This window comes from Lampetra fluviatilis, chromosome 59, assembly GCF_964198595.1.
Source record: "Lampetra fluviatilis chromosome 59, kcLamFluv1.1, whole genome shotgun sequence".
Taxonomy (NCBI): domain Eukaryota; kingdom Metazoa; phylum Chordata; class Hyperoartia; order Petromyzontiformes; family Petromyzontidae; genus Lampetra; species Lampetra fluviatilis.
The window spans coordinates 6,185,281-6,207,299 of record NC_136333.1 but is presented as its reverse complement, the minus strand read 5'-3'; the positions used below and the strand labels follow the sequence as shown (position 1 = coordinate 6,207,299).

At 51.1% G+C, this 22,019-nt stretch overlaps 1 protein-coding gene across 1 annotated transcript in view; it reads right to left on the bottom strand.

The window, feature by feature from the left end:
* Positions 1–21,411, bottom strand: part of LOC144950720 (gamma-aminobutyric acid type B receptor subunit 1-like) — a 195,791-nt gene extending 174,380 nt beyond the window's left edge. Inside the window, exon 1 of the mRNA XM_078880793.1 lies at positions 20,881–21,411. The gene's annotated coding sequence lies outside the window, so the exon portion shown is untranslated. The remainder of the gene's footprint in view (positions 1–20,880) is intronic.
* Between the last annotated feature and the right edge of the window lie 608 nt (positions 21,412–22,019).

Genomic DNA, 22,019 nt, shown 5'->3' with positions numbered 1-22,019 from the left:
GACGGCATACCCCATTTTCATTGATTTTACCCGAAATTTACTCTGTCACTTATGATTGCAAGTTGTTGCGAGTCGGTGACTGCTTTAGTGTTAAAATATGGTGCTGTATTGTTAGTATAGTGTGTTTATAATATCATTTTATGTAGATATCCACATTTATTTAACATTTTTCTTCTGCAGTTTTTCTTGAAAATGTAATATTTGATAATATCTCAAAAACCTGATGTGAAAGACAAAAACTGATGCCAGATTTGGAATCAGCACCCCAAAATTACCTTAAAACCGTTGGAATACCTTATGCCAGAAAAAGTGTGCTTTCGTGACTGCAAGGATTCATATTCTTAGGTTTTTTATTAATTACAATTAATAAAAATAAAATGAAAAATAAAATAAAAATCACGACGTTGTGTTGCCTCCGAAACGTCGTGATTTTTATTTTATTTTCATTTTACTTTGATTAATTTTTATTTTTTACCTACGTGACTTTACCGAAAAAACATAAGAGATGCTTACACTTAGCCCCTTCTGGGAGCGTCCCTCGATGACCAGTTGAAGGATCCATTGCCCCAGGATGCCTATCGGACACGTTTGTTGTTGTTGTTGTTGATGGTGTTGTCCTTATTTGGCCCTGAAGAGAGGGCTGTTGTTATTGTTGTTGTTGTTGCTCTGGAGACCGAGAGATTTCACGATGATCGATGTTCGGTTCGCCGCGTTAATAGCAATTCTCACTTCACAGAGTGAGCCGCGCCATGCCTGCTAGGTTCCACTCCACTACACCGCAGTGATGATGATGATGTTTTAGTTTTTACTGGGTGGAACCTCCTGATTACACCAGCCCACAAGGGATTATTGTGTCAGTCATGCAGGGAGGGGCTGGGTGGGGAGGGGCTGGATGGGGAGGGGAGGGTGGGGAGGGGCTGGGTGGGGAAGGTGGGGCTGGGTGGGGAGGGGAGGGTTTGGGAGGGGCTGGGTGGGGAGGGTGGGGAGGGTGGGGAGGGGCTGGGTGGGGAGGGTGGGGAGGGGCTGGGTGGGGAGTGAGAGGCTGGGTTTGGGAGGGGCTGGGTGGTGAGGGTGGGGAGGGGCTAGGTGGGGAGGGTGGGGAGGGGCTGGGTGGGGAGAGTGGGGCTGGGTGGGGAGGGGCTGGTCACCCCGTGGTGCCCTTATAAAACTCAACGTTTAACCTACTCACGCCGGCTTGCGCCCGCCCTCACAGTCGGGCATATTTGCGGAATACACCACGCCGCCGTTGACCCTGGCCATTGACCGAGCAACCCAACGTTCCTACCAGCCTGCAAGTGGGCATTAGTCTCTCAGTAGGGGACAATGATAATATCGGTAACTTTGCTATTAAGTGGTTATGTTTAATAATTTACTATTGGAGGTTTCGTAGATGAGGGATAACGCATGAATTGGTGAATGAGCGAGTGAGTGAGTGGGTGGGTGAGTGGGTGGGTGGGTGAGTGGGTGGGTGGGTGAGTGGGTGGGTGGGTGAATGGGTGGGTGGGTGGGTGAGTGGTTGGGTGGGTGAGTGGGTGGGTGGGTTGGTGAGTGGGTGAGTGGGTGGGTGGGTGGATGAGTGAGTGGGTGGGTGGGTGAGTGGGTGGGTGGGTGGATGGGTGAGTGGGTGGGTGAGTGAGTAGGTGGGTGGGTGAGTGGGTGGGTGAGTGGGTGGGTAAGTAGGTCGGTGAGTGGGTGGGTGAGTGGGTGGATGAGTGAGTGAGTGGGTGGGTGGGTGAGTGGGTGGGTGAGTGGGTGGGTGGATGAGTTAGTGGGTGGGTGGGTGAATGGGTGGGTGGGTGGTGAGTGGGTGGGTGGGTGGGTGAGTGGGTGGGTGGGTGGGTGAGTGGATGGGTGGGTGGATGAGTGAGTGGGTGGGTGAGTGGGTGAGTCAGTGGGTGGGTCGATGAGTTGGTGGTTGGGTGAATTGGTGGGTGGGTGAGTGGGTGGGTGAGGAAGATATCTCTATCACAGGCCAAACTCAGACACGCTTCTCAGCGCAGCCCTGGATCCATCCAAACCGTGCAAAATTCTGCAATCAGTTTCCACACAGCGACATCCGGTACAAGATATCAATACCAATCATTCTTTCCACCGAAACACAGATGCCAATTCTCGGACAGTTAGTAACCTGGGTGGGTGAGTGAATGAGCGAGTTTGTGAGTAACTGAGTGGGTTAGTTACTGAGTGACTTTGCAAATTAATGTATGTCTTTGATGACCTTCTTTTGCACCGTATGCAGCCAACCGCGCTAATCGGATGTGAATGAGTGAGTGGGCGGGTGAATAAATAAGTGAGTGAGTGGGTTAGTTCCAAAGCAACTTTGCTAAAGAATTAGTGGGTGGTCGGGTGGGTGAGTGAATATGTGAATAAATAGGTGAGTGAGCGGATTAGTTTCAAAGCGACTCTTCTAAAGAATTAGTGGGTGGTCGGGTGGGTGAGTGAATATGTGAGTGAGTGAGTGAGCGGATTCGTTTCTAAGCGACTCTGCTAAAGAATTAGTGGGTGGTCGGGTGGGTGAGTGAATATGTGAATAAATAAGTGAGTGAGCGGATTAGTTTCAAAGCGACTCTGCTAAAGAATTAGTGGGTGGTCGGGTGGGTGAGTGAATAGGTGAGTGAGTGAGTGAGTGAATACGTGAGTGAGTGAGTGAATAGGTGAGTGATTGAGTGAATACGTGAGTGAGTGAGTGAATAGGTGAGTGAATAGGTGAGTGGGTGAGTGAATACGTGAGTGAGTGAGTGAGTGAATAGGTGCGTGAATAGGTGAGTGGGTGAGTGAATATGTGAGTGAGTGAGTGAGCGGGTTAGCTTCTAAGCGACTTTGCTAAAGAATTAGTGGGTGGTCGGGTGGGTGAGTGAGTGAATAGGTGAGTGGGTGAGTGAGTGAATACGTGAGTGAGTGAGTGTGTGAGTGAGTGAGTGAATACGTGAGCGTGTCGGTGAGTGCGTGGGTTCGCCCCGGGACGTTTCTCAGTCAGCACCAGGCAGAGGTCGCAACCGGGTACCCGATACCCGTACCCTACCCGATACCCGGCTACCCGTACCCGGCCGGGTACGGGTACGGGTACCGGTTTGCGACCCTGGTGCGGCCGGGTACGGGTAGACCGTGAGTCACTGGTGAGTAACTGTTTGTCACTCATTTCCCAACGTCTTGTCTCTTCTCACAATTCAAGTCCCTAGAATCAACCCACCCGCGCCTGCAACATGGCTTCATCCCAGAGGTCGCAATCAGATAGCCGATACCCGTACCCTACCCGTACCCGGCCGGGTACGGGTAGGGTACGGGTACGGCCGGGTACGGGTACGGGTACCCGTTTGCGACCCTGGTGCGGCCGGGTACGGGTACGGGTAAGGAATCAAAACCCGTTTGCGACCTCTGGCATCAGGCGTATCGACACCATGCGGAACACCACAATCAAGTTCAACACGCAGGACTAAACATCGCCATCCAATCAATCCCCGCTAACCGAACACACAGACTGCAAATTCCCCGACAGGTGACAACCCACAGGCTGTAAACAAAAACTATTAACTTTTAACTCCACCAGCTCAGGCCCACAAATGCCGGCCCAATGATGTGGCTTGTAGTGTGGGAATGTACAGCAGTAGAGAGAAGACTCTGAACGCACATCGATTCGAAATGTGGAGGGGAAAAACCGGAGGACCTGAGTGAGAAATCCACGAGATACAGAGGGGGCACCGGGCGTCAGGGTCGGGATCGAACCCACGACCTCCTGTAGACCAGGCAAAGTAGTTAACATCTCATAGCCACCGTGATGATGATAGAGAGAGAGAGGCACGCAAACTCCAAATATACAGCAGGCGTCAGGGTCGGGATCGAACCCACGACCTCCTGCATACCAGGCGAGGTAGTTAACATCTCCTAGCCACCGTGATGATAATGATGAGAGAGAGAGGCACGCAAACTCCAAATATACAGCAGCAGGCGTCAGGGTCGGGATCGAACCCACGACCTCCTGCACACCAGGCGAGGTAGTTCACATCCCCAGTGAGTCGTCAGCCCTCTGGGTGTGATTCGGGGTTTTTCTTTCGTTACCCGGCGACATCCTAGCAATTGGACAGACGCGTGACGCCGCTGACGGGATGGAGGTAATGCTGCCCCCCCCCCCTCCACCGGGTGATGAGATGAGAGCAAAAACTGGGGGAGACACAGCGAGATAAAACACAATCGAGGCTGCCTTTAGAAGCGAGATTTGCGTGGTGGCTCAGCAGTTGGAGGAAAGTGAAATTGTTAGTGTCGTTCATGGGTAGAAAGTGACACGGGGAGAGACGTTCATGGGCAGAAAGTGAAACGGGGAGCGACGTTCATGGGTAGAAAGTGAAACGGGGAGCGTCGTTCATGGGTAGAAAGTGAATCTGGGAGCGACGTTCATGGGTAGAAAGTGAATCTGGGAGCGACGTTCATGGGTAGAAAGTGAAACGGGGAGCGTCGTTCATTGACGGCTCCACGCACCAGCTAAATTGTCAGGCAGCAGAAAACATTTCCCTGAGCCCAAAATATAGGCTCTGGAAGAATGTGTTTCCTCTGTTGATTGTAAAGAGAGAAAGAAAATACATTTGACATGTAGAGTACAATGTGTTTTGTTTCCTTTTTTTAAATGAATATCATTGTATAAAACCCATGTACGGCTGCCGAAACAGTAATAGCTTTTTCTTGTTGTTGTTGTAGCTGTAGCTGCTGCTGCTGCTGCAGGTCTTTTACGCCTGACAAGTGACGCGCATCCACACCGCCTGGCTCACCGCCACACCGTTAGCTCGTGACACGAGGATGATGACTTCACACGACACGAGGATGATGACTTCACCACTGTCAAGGGATAGGCACCAGTCGAGAGCCCGACACGAACGCCCCCCCCACACACACACACCCCCACCTCGTCTCTTTCTCTCTCTCCATTCCATTGTTGTCAGTCAAGTGAATCACAACACGAGCCAGGGAGCTGTCTCCACGTCAACCTCCCTTGCCCCCACCCCTCCCTTGGTGCAGGTGGTTCACGTGGTATACGTGGTGCGCGAGGATCACGTGGTTCGTGTGGAGCACGTGGTGCAGGTGGTTCACGTGGTACACGTGGTTCGCGTGGATCACGTGGTGCGCGTGGATCACGTGGTTCGTGTGGGGCACGTGGTGCAGGTGGTTCACGTGGTACACGTGGTTCGCGTGGATCACGTGGTTCGCGTGGATCACGTGGTGCAGGTGGATCACGTGGTACACGTGGTTCGCGTGGATCACGTGGTGCGCGTGGATCACGTGGTTCGTGTGGAGCACGTGGTGCGCGTGGATCACGTGGTTCGCGTGGATCACGTGGTGCGCGTGGATCACGTGGTTCGCGTGGAGCACGTGGTGCAGGTGACGCACGTGGTGCAGGTGGATCACGTGGTTCGCGTGGATCACGTGGTTCGCGTGGAGCACGTGGTTCGCGTGGAGCACGTGGTGCAGGTGGATCACGTGGTTCGCGTGGTACACGTGGTTCGCGTGGATCACGTGGTGCGCGTGGATCACGTGGTTCGCGTGGATCACGTGGTGCAGGTGGATCACGTGGTTCGCGTGGATCGCGTGGAGCACGTGCTCGTGCCGCTGACGGGCGTTTTGCGATTGAGGACGTGACCTCTGTGCCGATGTCTCGGGTCTGTGTCGAGTGTCCCGCATTGAGCTTGCGCACCGACAGCATTGCCCGGGGGTTGTGTAGTTGCTTTTGAAATGCTGACCAGTGCTCGTTGGTGGTGGTTGTTGTTGTGGTTGTTGCTGTTGTTGGTGCTGTCCGTCGCTCCTTAGGGTAGGAATATTGTTGGGGATGGATATCGTTTTGACAGGTCACGTCGTGATGGAGTGGGTGGAACAGAAACATCCACCTCCTCCCCCCCTCCCCCCCCCCCGGGTCTCGAGACTCAACTCGTCTTGAGGATTCGGCGAGACTTTTACAGGCTCAACCAATTTGCCCCATCATCATCACCACTACTGTCATCATCATCACCATCACCACCGTCATCATCACCACCACCGTCATCATCATCACCGTCATCATCATCACCACCGTCATCATCGTCACCACCACCGTCATCATCATCATCATCACCAACGTCATCATCACCACCACCGTCACCATCATCATCACCACCGTCATCATCACCACCACCGTCATCATCATCATCATCACCGTCACCATCATCATCATAATCATCGCCACCGTCATCATCATCATCGCCACCGTCATCATCACCACCACCGTCATCATCACCACCACCGTCATCGTCATCATCATCATCACCGTCATCATGATAATCACCACCATCATCATCACCACCATCATCATCACCATCATCATCACCACCATCACCACCATCACCACCACCATCATCACCATCACCGTCATCATCACCACCACCGTCATCACCACCGTCAACATCATCATCACCGCCACCACCGTCATCATCATCATCATCACCACCATCACCACCACCATCATCATCACCACCATCATCACCACCACCGTCATCATCATCCTCATCATCATCACCGTCATCATCACGACCATCACCATCACCACCATCATCATCATCATCACGACGATGTCGTTGTCCCTCCACGTCTATTTATTTAGGCGCGTGGCGGCGCGTGGCCACCTATGGCGACACTGAGACCGCCCCAGGGCGATGCGCGCTCCGAGCGACGGGTGATGTAAGTCGACTGCCTCTGGATTTAAAAATACAAATAATAAACAACAACAACAACAACAACAACAACCTTTTCTTGGTTCTTTCGGTAAAGTCACGTAGAAGGGAAATAATAAAATAAAAATAAAACATAATAAAATACTTCTCACGACGTTTCGGCCACAACGCAAGCAGCCGTCCTCAGGTGAAGAATGAAACACCACCAAGCTAGGAGCGTATATGTAAGCTGGGTTGGAGAGGGAAGAAGAGCGCCTTGACAAAATAATTTGCATATCAAGAGGAATTTAGCATATTTATGGGAAATGCGTAGAAGGTTTGGCGGGGGGTTTAAAGTCATTATGCCCGTGCATTATGCAGGATTAGCAGCATCAAAGGGAGGGGATGGGGGTAGCATTAACAAAGGGAAGGAATGTTAATAGTATGTAGCTGCAGTTACTAAACAACCACGTAGAAACGCAAGCAGCCGTCCTCAGGTGAAGACCAGGTCTGTCGGGGAGACAGCGTCTGAAAGAACCAAGAAGATGAATCCCTGCAGTCACGAAAGCTTTAAATCGAAAAACAACAACAAAAACAACAACAAAACGCTCGTCGCGAAGGAGGGGCGTTAAAGTCACGGCATCGGCACTGCGTTTTGTTTTTGCTGCTGCTGCTGCTGCGTTATAATTGTTGCGATTATAATGTCATTGCGACGATTGCAATTGTCGCACACTCGTTGCGCGGCGCTCACTCTCGAAGGTCAGAGTTCGCCACGAGCCAAGTACCATGCCCGTAGTGACTAATGCCATATCTGCATTTCCCATAAATATGCTAAATTCCTCTTGATATGCAAATTCATTTGTCAATTCGCCCCTTCCCCCCCTCCAACCCAGCTTAAATATACGCTGCCAAGCCTGGTGGTGTTTCATTCAGACGCTGTCTTTCCGACAGACCTGTTCTTCACCTCAGGACGGCTGCTTGCGTTGTGGCTGAAATGTCGTGAGAATTATTTTATTATGTTTTATTTTTATTATTTTATTATTTCCCTTCTACGTGACTTTACCGAAAGAACCAAGAAGATGAATCCCTGCAGTCACGAAAGCTTTAAATCGAAAATTAATGAGCAGTCATTTATAATTATATAATAATTAGGCTAGCGTCCTCCTGCTGCCAGCCAATCAAACCCCTAACCCTGCACCCCCCCCCCTTCCGAATCGATAACTGTCGCGATTCCTGGTGGCGATCCACTCGAGGAATTGATTATCTCTCTTCTGCCGTGTAGTACACGTGGTCTCCAGTGGGTACAAGGTTAACGGGGACCCCCCCCCCCCCCCGTGTCTCCCCCCCCCCACCCCACCCCATCACGGTACAGCAAATACAACACAACTGTGTACGTGTGACGGCAACAGCGGAAATAATCAAATATGCTCAAAATGTCCCCCCGCCACCAATATGTTGTTATAAAATGGATTTCTGTTTGTATGATTGTGGTTATGGTTGTACTTTATGAATCTCTAATCTCTGCCATTACATAGAATGAAACAAGAAAAGGTAAAAAAAAGAAAAAACAGAGCAATGTAATACATTTCGATTTAAAGCTTTCCTGACTGCAGGGATTCATCTTCTTGGTTTTTTTTCGGTAAAGTCACGTAGAAGGGAAGTAATAAAATAATAAAAATAAAACATAATAAAATAATATAATAATATAATATAATAATATTATATAATAATATAATATAAAATAATAGTATGTTTTATTTTTATTATTTTATTACTTCCCTTTTACGTGACTTTACCGAAAAAACCAAGAAGACAATGCAATACAATTACACTATTAGACATTATTGTAAAAAAATTAATTAAAAGTCCATCCTATGTGTTTGTGAATTTTTTTTTATATTTTAGGCAGGAAATTCGTTTTCAAATTTAGATTTTTTTTTTCTGGGGGGGAGGGGGGGGGGGCCCAGACCCCCTGGAACATCAAATGATAACCACTCAACTTTCTCGCTTGGGATCGCACGCACAGCTGCAAGCATCGACTCCCCTACTGCGTCAACTTGGCAGGACCCTCCCGAAAGAGAATCATGAGACTTTCCTGGGCAAACAAGTGGAGCCGTTTTAATTAAAAGGATAGTTTTGACTTAAAACTTTCGTGACTGCAGCAATTCATAGTCGATGGTCATTTCGGTGAAGTCACGTAGATAGAAAAATAATAACAATTAAATAATAAAAATGAAAATAAAGTGAATAAAAATAATAAAAATATCACGACGTTTCGATCGCAACACACGTGGTCATCATCAGGAGCAGGGAGGTTAGCCTCTGAGGGCAAACCGTTTATAAAGGTGTAGAGGAGTAAAATGGGGACATGACGTCAGGTGTGCCGTTCAGTGCGATGACGTCACGTCTCCTAGGGTACTTAAGGGATACCCCGTGACGTAAGCGGGGTCACTGTGGGAACGGGTAGAGTAAGCAGGGTGAAGAGGGAACCATTGAATATTGAGAGGGGATCGAGTGGTGAGTCTGGGGAGAAGCCGGTGGTAGCCGTAGAGGTGCTTCTCTCTCCGCTCGGTGGAGTCGGCAGAGTCCACGATCCGACACGAGAGAGAGAGAGAGAGACTGGAGCTAGCCGGCAGGGTCCCGGACTCAGAGTAGGACCCCTAGCCCCTGGGAGTTGTGTACCCTGCTGTGTAATATTGTAACAGCTTTAATAAACCCTGGCGAAAGCCCTTAACTTACCTCCGTCTCCCAGTACGTCCGTGGGAACTTCTCTACAAAGGTTTAGAGATCGGCGGGGCAGCTAATGTTGATCTCTAAACCTTCTCTCAACCTTTATAAACAACTTGCCCTCAGAGGCGAACCTCCCTGCTCCTGATGACGACCGCTTGTGTTGCGATCGAAACGTCGTGATATTTGTATTATTTTTTATTCACTTTTTTGTATTATTTTATTGTTATTATTATTTTTTCTTCTATATCCGTGACTTTACCGAAAGAACCATCGAATATAAAAGGATAGTGTTTTTTTTTTTTTGGTGAGTTTGCGTAAAAACAATTGCGTCGTTAAACCTCGAGTATCGATAAAAAACTAAACAATCTTTCAAAAAAATTTTCACGTTTCCAGATAATGGCCCACTGGGCTGTACAGCTCTTTTTAAAGAAGCGACCGAACGATCACCAATTATAGCTCAGCGAAGTGACTTATCGCGTGGAATGTATAGCAGCCAGACACACTCGAAATGCGTGTTCATACTGGTAGGAACCCACTGGTTCCACCAGCCCACAGGGGATTATTGTGTCCGTTCGTCCGTCGTGCAGGGAGGAGGCTGGGTGGAGAGGGAGGGGCTTGGTGGGGGGTGGAAGGGGGGGGGGCTGGGTGGGGAGGGTGGGGAGGGGCTGGGTGGGGAGGGTGGGGATGGGCTGGGTGGGGAGGGGCTGTGTGGGGAGGGTGGGGCTGGGTGGGGGGTGGGAGGGGTGGGGCTGGGTGGGGAGGGGCTGGTCACCCCGTGGTGCCCTTATAAAACTCAACGTTTAACCTACTCACGCCGGATTGTCCCCGCCCTCACAGTCGACCATATTTGCGGAATACACCACGCCGCCGTTGACCCTGGCCATTGACCGAGCAACCCAACGTTCCTACCAGCTCCCTCCGCAGGAGGAATGTGTTTATAAATGTGGAGAGGGAAAAGCAGAGGTCTCGGAGAAATCCACGCGATCACGGGGAGAACACGCAAACTCCAAATACACAACAGGTGTCAGCGTCGGGTTCGAACCCACGACCTCCTGCATACCAGGCGAGGGAGTTAACATCTCATAGCCACCGTAGTCGCGAACGCCTACGTGTTAAACTATACATACTTCATAAGAATGGATCGATTATACGTGTTTAAAGAAGAGACACACACACGTTTCCGTGTTTGTGTCATATCTGATGGACGTCATGAAATCGTCGAGCAATCGTCGATGCCTAAGAACGTGGCGTTGATCAAGATCTCCACGTCACCGTGTATGGCTAGGAGATGTTAATTATCTCTCCTCGTATACATGAGGTCGTGGGTTCGATCCCAACCCTGACGCCTGCTGTATAATGGGCCCCTTATCTGGAAAAATAAAAATAAACATCTTTCAGTTTTTTAAACAAACGCGATCTCCACCAACTCCAGAGAAGACAATGAATACATGAGAGTTTGCTAATAAATAAGGCATCCAGGACATCAAACAAAAGATGCGTTGCTCATGAATATATATGACGATTGCAGCTTTTGAGAAGCCTTCATCCAGCAGTGGATTGACCATGGCTGACGACGCTGTTGACGATGGAACTATGTGCAGCAGAACAGAAATGCCATTACTGACCATGGGCGCAGCAGAGGGAAAGGAGTGACCTCCCACCTCGCAGGAAATAATTATGTTTACGGAAGCTGCTGATTATGTTGTGGAGAGGAGTGGACGGGGGAAAATACGGGGGAGGAGAAATCACAGCAGTTCGCAGGAGCGAGACCACCACATTGTGTTTTTTTTTATACACATATATACGAAGCCTAATTATATTTACTTTCTCAGGTTATAAACTGGTCAATGGGAAGTCTTTGTTTGGGATTAAGAGTAATCCTTTGCACTTTAACCCGGCGATAGCGCGATTGGGGGTCCATACCCCATTCGAATGAATCAGAATCGTAATATTCTTAGGTTTTTTCGGTAAAGTCACGTAGGTAAAACATTAAAATTAATAAAAGTAAAATAAGCCTCACCTTACCATATGAATAAAAAGTGTGCCGTACTTGGCCCTTCCCCCCTCTCCAACCATTATATATACGGAGTGGTAGCTCTTGCAATCTCTCATTTACTTGATACAGCTGTCGTGGCTGTGACGGTTCCACCTGAAGACGGAAGCTTGTGTTGCCTCCGAAACGTCGTGATTTTTATTTTATTTTACTGTTATTAATTTTAATGTTTTACCTACGTGACTTTACCGAACAAAACCTAAGAATATGAATCCTTGCAGTCACGAAAGCTTCAAATCTAGAATCAGAATCGTAATATTTACTTAGCGAAGCTCAATAACCAAGGATTAAACACCCGAGTCCCGTTTCACGATTCGATTGTGAGCATTGCTCCCACGAGCGCGACGACGAAAGCACGATTTGTCCTCGGTGTTTAACTTCACCCTTTTCTGCTCACGGTGCGATGCGGTTACCTCGCCTGCAGACGTCAGCAATCAGCTTGGACGAGAATCGGACCTACTAGTTCATGCTAAATATACGAGTGGCGAGCGAGCCCATCAATTTGGACTCGCCTCATCACTCGCGAACAACACCGGCGGTCGCCGAGAAATAATTAAAACACTACCCTGGCAGTGTCGACAACAGGCAGCGTGATTTTTCGATTTAAAGCTTTCGTGACTGCAGGGATTCATCTTCTTGGTTCTTTCGGTAAAGTCACGTAGAAGGGAAATAATAAAATAATAAAAATAAAACATAATACAATTTCGATTTAAAGCTGTCGTGACTGCAGGGATTCATCTTCTTGGTTCTTTCGGTAAAGTCACGTAGAATGGAAATAATAAAATAATAAAAATAAAACATCATAAAATAATTCTCACGACGTTTCGGCCACAACGCAAGCAGCCGTCCTCCTGAATGAACACCACCAAGCTTGGCAGCTGCCAAGCCTGGTGGTGTTCATTCAGACGCTGTCTTTCCGACAGACCTGTTCTCCACCTGAGGACGGCTACTTGCGTTGTGGCCGAAACGTCGTGAGAATTATTTTATGATGTTTTATTTGTATTATTTTATTATGTCCATTCTACGTGACTTTACCGAAAGAACCAAGAAGAGGCAGCGTGATGGCAAGTGTAGAGAAGTTCCCACGGACGTACTGGGAGACGGAGGTAAGTTAAGGGCTTCCGCCAGGATTTATTAAAGCTGTTACAATAACACACAGCAGGGTACACAACTCCCAGGGGCTAGGGCTCCTACTCTGAGCCCGGGTCCCAGCCGGCTAGCTCCGGTCTCTCTCTCTCTCGTGTCGGATCGTGGACTCTGCCGACTCCACCGAGCGGAGAGAGAAGCACCTCTACGGCTGCTACCACCGGCTTCTCCCCAGACTCACCACTCGATCCCTCTCTCTACCCCTGGTTCCCTCTTCACCCTGCTCACTCTACCCGTTCACACATTGACCCCGCTTACGTCACGGGGTATCCCTTAAGTACCCTAGGAGACGTGACGTCATCGCACTGAACGGCAAACCTGACGTCACGTCCACATTTTACTCCTCTACACATGTGCAGCTAACGGCTAACGCAGAGAGGAAAATAGGGGGGGGGGGGGTGGCTGGCCCGGAAGAGTGGCAAGGGGTGTTTGTGTCTGGCCTGCGATGTGACGCCTCCCGTCGAAAAAGAAATCGGTTGAATTCAGCACCGCGGACAGCGGCGATCAGGGTAACGCCAGGTGCGAAAGGATTCAGCACCACGGAAAGCGGCTCACTCGATCTCACGCAGATTTCAGCACCACGGCCAGTAAATTCCACACACACACAGAGTAGCTTCGAGCAACCGCGCTCACAACACGGGCAGTAAATGTCACACACGCACACACACAGAGTATTTCTAGATTTGAAGCTTTCGTGACTGCAAGGATTCATATTCTTAGGTTTTTTCGGTAAAGTCACGTAGGTAAAAAATTAAAATTAATAAAAGTAAAATAAAAATTAAACAAAAGCTATCCTGCTGTGACGGAGCAGCTGTATACAGCTATCGTGCTGTGACGGTTCCACCTGAAGACGGAAGCTTGTGTTGCCTCCGAAACGTCGTGATTTTATACTTTTTTATATTTTATTATTTTTATTTTACTTTTATTAATTTTAATTTTTTACCTACGTGACTTTACCGAAAAAACCTAAGAATACACACAGGGTAGCTTAAAGCAACCTCGCTTACACCACGACCACTAAATGCCACACACACAGAGTAGCTGAGCGCAACCTCGCTCACACCACGGCCAGTAAATGCCACACACACACACACAGAGTAGCATAAAGCAACATGGCTCACACCACGGCGCGCGCACTTTCGAGGTCGTTGGATCTGCACGGCGCACTGTTTGTGCCCAACACGCCCGACCGAATGGGGTTGAGAGGGCTGGTGGTGGGGGCTGATAGCTGCCCGCACTGCGCATGTGCGGCGAATGGAGAGGGGGGGGGGGAGGAGGGCGGGGGGTTGGGTGTCGGGGGATGGATCGGCCACTGAACGGCACGGAGGATGGATCGTCTGTTCTAGATTTGAAGCTTTCGTGACTGCAAGGATTCATATTCTTAGGTTTTTTCAGTAAAGTCACGTAGGTAAAAAATTAAAATTAATAAAAGTTAAATAAAAAAATAAATAAAAATCACGACGTTTCGGAGGCAACACAAGCTTCCGTCTTCAGGTGGAACCGTCACAGCACGATAGCTGTATCAAGTGAGAGAGAAGTATGTTCCAGCTTGCGAACGGCGAGGGTTTTTTTTAAATTTCTAGAATTCCTAAAATAAATACGACTGCAGAGCCCGATCACCCCATAGCGGAGCAAGTGTTGTTAGTGAGCACCTATTAAGGCCGGCACGGCGCACGAGGGCATGAGTGGACAGAACCACACCCAGCCAGGTTTGTCTCCCCAGTGGCGATGTCAAGTTACGTGACACGACTTGGCACTGATGTCAGCCAGTGGCCGGGAATGGAACCCAAGTCACCACGTTTTGTAGTAGAGTGCGCGATTCTCTGCACGATAAAAAAAGACAAAGACGAAGATCCCCCGTATAGCCTTAACATACTGTTGGGGCAAGTGCTGTTAGCGAGCACCTATGAAGGCCCGAACAACACCACGCCCAGCCGCCTTTTTCTCCCCAGTGGCGACTTAGGGGAGGCTCAGGACCGGTTAAAATAATCGTCAGTGGTGTTGTCCAGTGAGCGGGAATCGAACTCGGGTCGACAGGTTCATAGCGCAGCGTACCGCTAACCGCTACACCACCGGTCCCCACAAACAACAACATCAACCGCCATTCGACACTAAGTGGCGGTGACTTCTCCACGGCGCTTGTGCCAGGCTACGTGCACGTTGAGCCTACGTGAAATATCGAACGCCCGTTGGCAGGAGGTCACGGGACAGACCCAGGTGCCACGGGTCGAATGACTGAGATGACTGGCTGATGCACCACCTGTGCCCCCTACTGTGGAAACTTGCTGCGTTTTAGCCACCCGGTTCTCCGCTCGTTGTTGTGAGCGTCGCTCCTCTGCTCTCCGTTGTTGCTGGTGGGTGACTGCCTCCAACTGCCCAGCAGCATCAGCGTTCTTCACGAGCCTCCTCTCCCCAAGTCAGAGGTCACAACCGGGTACCCGATACCCGTACCCTAACCAATACCCGGCTACCCGTACCCGGCCGGGTACGGGTAGGGTACGGGTACCCGTTTGCGACCCTGGTGCGGCCAGGTACGGGTACGGGTAAGGAATCAAAACCCGTTTGCGACCTCTGCCCCAAACACACACTCATTTGCAAATACTCACACGAAAGCACGGACGTAGCCCAGACAGACTGGTGGGGCAAGCAAAAGTCCATTGAAGGAACACTAATAAAGGCCTGCACAGAGCAAAGCACAAACATCCATCGATATCATTCAGTCCGTTCCCCAGCGCTGCGAAGGGAATGTTGATGGAAGGCCTTTTTAAGTTGCAGGTCTCCCTATTCATGACCACAGACAAAAGATAAAGGTCACCCGTAAAGCCTTGACAGACTGCCGGGGCAAGTGCTGTTAGCGAGCAGCACCTGTGGAAGGCTGACACTGTTGCGCATGACGGTAGCGGTGGCCAGGACTACGCCCGGCCACATTTGTATCCCCTTCTTATATTCTTAGGTTATCATATTTTTTACTGGCAAATGAGGTACCAATGGTGTAAATGCTTACCCAGAGCTCTCATACTCTGATGGTGCATTGTCTTTGAGTTGTGCGCCTTTTGGCGTCATCTGGTCCAACCCATGTGAGACTAGGCTTTAAGGAAAGCTGTCTCGGGTGTGGACCAATCAACTTCAAGGACAGTGCATACATTATCAGAGTTATGTTTTTTTTTGCATTATGACTGCAGGTATTGTGGTCTATGTAAACATGACTCTTTGTAAAAAAAGGTGTCAGTTTTGCTGCCAGATAGAAGGGTAAAAACCAATTATCGAACCGATTACTTTCATCGTATTTTATTTCGTGTTCCGACCATCACCATTGTCTTTCGCTCTCTCTCTATCAAACCTCTCGGCGTTGTGCGTCTGTCTGGCCCGTACAGTTCATTCCGCTCCATTAGCCCTAGCGTGACATTAGCATGTCATTTGCACATCGTTTGCATGAAGTTGAAAAAAAAAATCTCACACGTTGATTCATTCGGGGAGCAGCGATGCCACTGCATGCTGTGCCGGTTGTGACAGCGAAGGTTTTGATTAATCGAAGCATCCCTCCCCTTCCTCCCTCCTTTTTTATTTATTTTTAGTTTTTTTAACGATCAGACGAGAAAGACGCTCGGTCTTTCGGAACTTTGCTTCGTTCATCATGTCGGTTTTATTTGTTTTTTTTTGTTTGCTTATGTGCTCCCTTTTTAATTAAAGATATAACGCGGATTTCCCGTGTAACATTAGTCCCATTGTGTGTTACTGTGTTCATAGACACCAACAAGAAAATAAATCAACCCATCACCAGATCCCCTGCTGCGGCTGCGCTACCAGCACCATAGCGGCGAAGGCACCTCCCTCCCCTTCCTCCCTCCCCTTCCTCCCTCCCTCCCTCCCCTCTCCTCCCTTACCTTCCTCCCTCCCCTCCCTCCCCTCCTTCCCCTCGCTCCCCTCGCTCCAGTCCCCTCCCTCTCCTCCCCTCCCTCCCCCCCTCCCCTCCCTCGCTGCCTCCCCTCCCTCTCCTCGCTCCCTCCCTCCACTCCCCTCCCTCCCTCCCCTCGCCTCCCTCCCATCCCCTCCATCCCTCCCTCCCTCCCCTCCCTCCCCCCCTCCCCTCCCTCGCTCCCCTCCCTCCCTTCCTCCCCTCCCTCCCTCCCCCCCTCTCCACTCCCCTCCCTCCCCTCGCTCCCCTCTCTGCCCTCCCCTCCCTCCCCTCCCTCCCTCGCCTCCCTCCCCTCCCTCCCGCTACACGAACGCACAGGTTGAGAAGCATCAACCTCCCTTCTGCGCGAAAGATGTCGATCACTCCGCCGTTATCGCTCGCGCTGGCACGCGGCCCCACATACACAGCTAATAAATACACGAAGGGAGAACTCAAAGCGTTCGCAAATCAACACATTCGACAATAACCACGCCGTGTTGTGTGTCTGTGTGTGTGGCATTCACAGAACAATGATATCATCGGCGATGTTTCGGGCAATGGCTCTTCTTCTGGGCATATAAACAAGACGCGCACAGGCTGTTGGGAGCAAGTGATGTGTTAGCGAGCACCTATTAATGCACGCGAGGATGGGTGGTATGGTCGGTATCAGCATGGACACAAACAAAGACAAAGATCCCCCGTATAGCCTTAACAGACTGTTGGGGCAAGTGCTGATAGCGAACACCTATGAAGGCCGGCACGGCACACGAGGGGGTGGGTGGCCAGCACCACGCCCGACCGCCTTTGTCTCCATAGCGGCGATGTTTACACACCGCACCAGGTACTCATTTGAGGCTGAGTCGACCTAGGGGAGGCCCAAGACCGGTTCAGATAATCGTCACTGGTGGTGTTTGCCGTGAGCGGGAATCGAATCCGGGTCGCCAGGTTCGTAGCGCGGCGTAGCGCTAACCGCTGCGCCACCGCTCCCCACACACACACGGACAGACACGCGGACACACACAGGTCACCCATGTAACCTCGCACAGCGTGTTAACCGTGACGCTGAATATTAAACAAAAGCACACGCGCATTTCGTCCACAGAGTGCTGTGCACTGTGGAAAACACTCTGTAGTCAAGTTCAAGGCTGCGGTGTTGTTGTTCTTATTGTTGTTGTTATTGTTGTGATGTTTTATTTGTTTGACGAAGCACGGTGTCCCACCCATACATGTGTGTGTGTGTGACGGACACGCAGAGATCTCCAGCGTGGTGGTGGTGGTGGTCGTGGTGGTGGTGGTCGTGGTGGTGGTGGTGCTGGTGGTGGTGGTCGTAGTGGTGGTGCTGGTGGTGGTCGTGGTGGTGGTAGTGGTGGTGGTAGTGGTGGTGGTCGTGGTGGTGGTGGTCGTGGTGGTGGTGGTGGTCGTGGTGGTGGTGGTGGTCGTGGTGGTGGTGGTGGTGGTGGTGGTGGTCGTGGTCGTGGTGGTGGTGGTGGTGGTCGTGGTGGTGGTCATGGTGGTGGTGGTGGTCGTGGTGGTGGTGGTGGTCGTGGTGGTGGTGGTCGTGGTGGTGGTGGTGGTCGTGGTGGTGGTGGTCGTGGTGCTGGTGGTGGTCGTGGTGGTGGTGGTCGTGGTGGTGGTGGTGGTGGTGGTCGTGGTGGTGGTGGTGGTCGTGGTGGTGGTGGTCTTGGTGGTGGTGGTGGTGGTCGTGGTGGTGGTGGTCGTGGTGGTGGTCGTGGTGGTGGTGGTGGTGGTCGTGGTGGTGGTGGTGGTGGTCGTGGTGGTGGTGGTCGTGGTGGTGGTCGTGGTGGTGGTGGTCGTGGTGCTGGTGGTGGTGGTCGTGGTGCTGGGGGTGGTGGTGCTGGTGGTGCTGGTGGTGGTGGTGGTGGTCGTGGTGGTGGTGGTCGTGGTACTGGTGGTGCTGGTGGTGCTGGTGGTGGTGGTGGTGGTGCTGGTGGTGCTGGTGGTGGTGGTGGTGCTGGTGGTGGTGGTGGTCGTGGTGTCTGGTGGTGCTGCTGGTGGTGCTGGTGGTGCTGGTGGTGGTGGTGCTGGTGGTGCTGGTGGTGGTGCAGTGGTTAGCAGTACGCAGCTACGAATCCCCTCGGGACAATTCCGAGGTCGATTGCCGCCGCGCTCACGAGCAAATCATCAGTGGGGGGTGGGTGGGGGGGGGAGCATTTGTTATCGCTCCTGGCTCTCACCTAGGTCGACTCAGCCTGGAGGGGATGTGTCAAGCAGCAGCACTTGGGAGAGACAAAGACGGCCGGGCGTGGTGTTGGCTACCCCAAAACATGTTTTTGTGTTTTGTGTTTTGTGTGTGTGGGGGGGGGGGGGGGGGCATCTTGGTGTAGTGGGCAGCGAATTGCCCTTCCAACCTCGGCCATCCGAGTTCGTTTCCCGCTCACGACCAATAACCGAGTGGCGGGAAATTTCAAACCTGGCTAGTGGGCCACCCCTAGGTCCACTCAGCCGTTAAACGAGTGGCACCGGGCGGGAGACAAAGACGGTTGGGACGTGACGTCGTCGGCTACCCACACCCCCCCCCCGTCTCCTGTTGCATCGTGCGAGCCTTAATAGGTGCTCACACACTCACACGTGTACACACACACACTCACACACGTGTACTCACACACACTCACACGTGTACACACACACACGTGTACTCACACACACTCACACATGTGCTCACACACACTCACACGTGTACACACACACACTCACACGCGTGTACTCACACACACTCACACGTGTACACACACACACGTGTACTCACACACACTCACACATGTGCTCACACACACTCACACGTGTACACACACACACTCACACACGTGTACTCACACTCACACGTGTACTCACACACACTCACACACACTCACACACGTGTACTCACACACTCACACGTGTCCTCACACACTCTCACTCACTCACACACTCACTCACACACTCACACGTGTACTCACACATTCACACACACACTCACACACTCACACACTCACTCGCTCACACACGTGTACTCACACACTCACACACACACACGTGTACTCACTCATTCACACACATGTACTCACACACTCTCACTCACTCACACACTCACTCACACACTCACACGTGTACTCACACATTCACACACACACTCACACACTCACTCGCTCACACACGTGTACTCACACACTCACACACACACACGTGTACTCACTCATTCACACACATGTACTCACACACACTCACTCACACACTCACTCACACACTCACACGTGTACTCACACATTCACACACACACTCACACAATCACACACTCACTCGCTCACACACGTGTACTCACACACTCACACACGTGTACTCACACATTCACACACTCTCACACTCTCACACTCACACACTCACACACGTGTACTCACACACACTCACACACTCACACTCACACACTCACACACACTCACACACTCACACACGTGTACTAACACACTCACACGTGTACTCACACACTCCCACGTGTACTCACACACTCACACACGTGTACTCACACATTCACACACTCTCACACTCTCACACTCACACACTCACACACGTGTACTCACACACACTCACACACTCACACACTCAAACTCACACACTCACACACACTCACACACGTGTACTAACACACTCACACTTGTACTCACACACTCACACGTGTACTCACACACTCACACACGTGTACTCACACTCACACACTCACACACTTGTACTAACACACACTCACACACTCACACTCACACACTCACACACACTCACGCACGTGTACTCACACACTCACACGTGTACTCACACACGCGTCTACAGCAGGAGAGAGACACACACACACGCACACACACAGTCATCCACAACCAACAGTCAACATTTTAGCCACAGACATCATCAGCAGCAACAGTAGCAGCATCATCAGCATCATCAGCATCATCAGCATCAGCAGTAGCAGCAGCATCAGCATCATCAGCATCATCAGCATCAGCAGTAGCAGCAGCATCAGCATCATCAGCATCATCAGCATCATCAGCATCAGCAGTAGCAGCAGCATCAGCATCATCAGCATCAGCAGCATCAGCAGTAGCAGCAGCATCAGCAGCATCAGCATCATCAGCATCATCAGCATCAGCAGTAGCAGCAGCAGCATCAGCAGCATCAGCATCATCAGCATCATCAGCAGCAGCAGTAGCAGCAGCATCAGCATCATCAGCATCATCAGCATCAGCAGTAGCATCAGCATCATCAGCATCATCATCAGCAGCAGTAGCAGCAGCATCAGCATCATCAGCATCAGCAGCAGCATCAGCAGCTGTCAAAAACCAAAAGCGGAATCTAAGGCAGACAGACGGACGGACGCGAACCCCTCAACGCTGCCCGCCTCTTACCTTGAGTCGAACACGCGAATGGGAGAGAGGTGGTCAGTAGGAGCGGTGGTGGTGCAATCAGCCAAGCAACAAGCCACTAGTCCAGGCAGCTTCACGAGGTCGTGTCAGCCAGTCGATCCAGAGATTTGCGGCTTTTAGCAGGCAGGCAGACAGGCAGGGCAGGCAGACAGGCAGTTCCCCAGGTAGGCAGGCAGGGCAGGTGTAGGTACCCAGGCAGGCAGGCAGACAGGGCAGGCAGTTCCCCAGGTAGGCAGGTCCTCAGGCAGGTCCCCAGGCAGGAAGGTACCCAGGCAGGCAGGCAGACAGGCAGTTCCCCAGGTAGGCAGGGCAGGCAGGCAGGTACCCAGGCAGGTAGGTGAACGAAGGGGCAAAAGCTCCGCTCAGGAGAGGCGCTGGTAGCTGAACGCTGTTTCGTGTCGCGAGTGTTTTTTGTATTTCCTACAACGACAACAACGACAACAAGGATGGGATGGGATGAGACCCACCGCTCAGCTTTCGTTCCCGATGTGGCTACCCTTGTCCGTACAGTGCCTTGGCTGGCTCGCAACGCGTGTGACTCGCACGAGAGAGAGAGTGTGTGTGATGGAGAGAGAGAGAGTGTGTGTGTGTGTGACGGTGTGTGTGTGTGTGTTGGAGAGAGAGTGCGTGTATGTGGGAGAGAGAGAGAGAGAGTGTGTGTGACAGAGAGAGAGTGTGTGTGTGTGACGGTGTGTGTGTGTGTGATGGAGAGAGTGTGTGTGTGTGTGACAAAGAGAGAGAGTGTGTGTGTGTGTGACAGAGAGTGTGTGTCGGAGTGTGTGTGACGGAGAGAGAGTGTGTGTGTGTGTGTGACAGAGAGTGTGTGTCGGAGTGTGTGTGACAGAGAGAGTGTGTGTGTGACAGAGTGTGTGTGTGTGACAGAGAGTGTGTGTGTGTGACGGAGTATGTGTGTCACGGGGAGAGAGTGTGTTTGTGTGTGACAGAGAGAGCGTGTGTGTGTGAGTGACGGAGTGTGTGTGTGTGTGACGGAGTGTGTGTGTGTGTGACAGAGTGTGTGTGTGACAGAGAGAGTGTGTGTGTGTGACAGAGAGTGTGTGTGTGTGACGGAGTATGTGTGTCACGGGGAGAGAGTGTGTTTGTGTGTGACAGAGAGAGCGTGT